Source organism: Geospiza fortis, unplaced genomic scaffold (assembly GCF_000277835.1).
Source record: "Geospiza fortis unplaced genomic scaffold, GeoFor_1.0 scaffold196, whole genome shotgun sequence".
NCBI classification, from domain to species: Eukaryota; Metazoa; Chordata; class Aves; order Passeriformes; family Thraupidae; genus Geospiza; species Geospiza fortis.
In genome coordinates this window covers 10,534-11,606 of record NW_005054487.1, presented here as the reverse complement: position 1 = coordinate 11,606, position 1,073 = coordinate 10,534, and positions in this window count along the sequence as shown.

The following is a 1,073-nucleotide window of genomic DNA, read 5'->3' as shown; positions in this document are numbered from 1 at the left end:
TTCCTCTGAGGTTCAGAGAATGTGAATCCCAGAAATATTCTTGGGAAGAATTGTGCCTTGCTTTTCTCTGTGAAGAGAAATGTGGTGACAGGTGCACCCTTGCCTCCAGGGCAAAGAATCACGGAATGCTTTGGGTGGGAAGGGACCTTGAAGGTTTATCTTTGATTTATCCAACACTTCAACAGGCAAGAGGGGGCTCATCTGCTTCAGAGCTGCTTGCTTTTCTCACACTTTTCACAAGCAAAGCCTGAAGCAAACCCTCCCAAGTCGCCCTGTCGACCAGGGGACCCCTCAGCACTCGGTGACGGCTGCTGGCAAAACCTCAAACTTTTACTCACACAGGGACGAGGCCGTGCACTCGACTGTAACCCAGATTCACTTTTTCCGACAGTAGCCTTGAACTTCCCCTGTTCTCCCTGCAGGCCTTTTTGAAGCACATCAAATTAACAGACTACACAAGTTTCACCAGCAGACTTCAGCTAAATCCAAAATTGGTTTCTACCCCAAGTAAAATTTCCAACCCCCTGTCTCACCTGCGATGTTTGGAGTTTTAGGAGGTGGCAGCCCACTCGAGATCAAAGGTCCTGGGCAGGGTGCAGGCCCACGGACACAAATGCCATCCCTTTTCCATGGGAAACAAAACTCATCACCCAGTTTCCTTACATCAGTTTGCCAAAGAGGTTTGGCCCTCCCAGGTCACTCAGAGTTCTCGTTGGCTGCAGACTCGGTCTGGGAGTTATGGAGTTATGCTTCCTCCTAACCCTTACCTCCTCACCCCAGCCCCCTACTGCTGCAGCCCCTTCCCCGCCCCTAACCCTACTCTATTTTCCAGCCCTCCCTTGCTCCATCCCTCACTCCACCCTTACCCCGTCCCACCACACTCCCTGCTCCATCCATCACTTCACCCACCGCCCACCTGCGAGTCCCTTCCAGAGCAGGAGCCCGAACCCTTGGAGGACAGTGCAGCTCTCACAGCAGGACAACTCCCAAGTGAGACAGGCAGGGACAACGGTCTGCGGGCCGCAGGGTGTCACAAGGGGCTGTGGGCTGAGGGGAGGGGGCTGGAGGGTGAC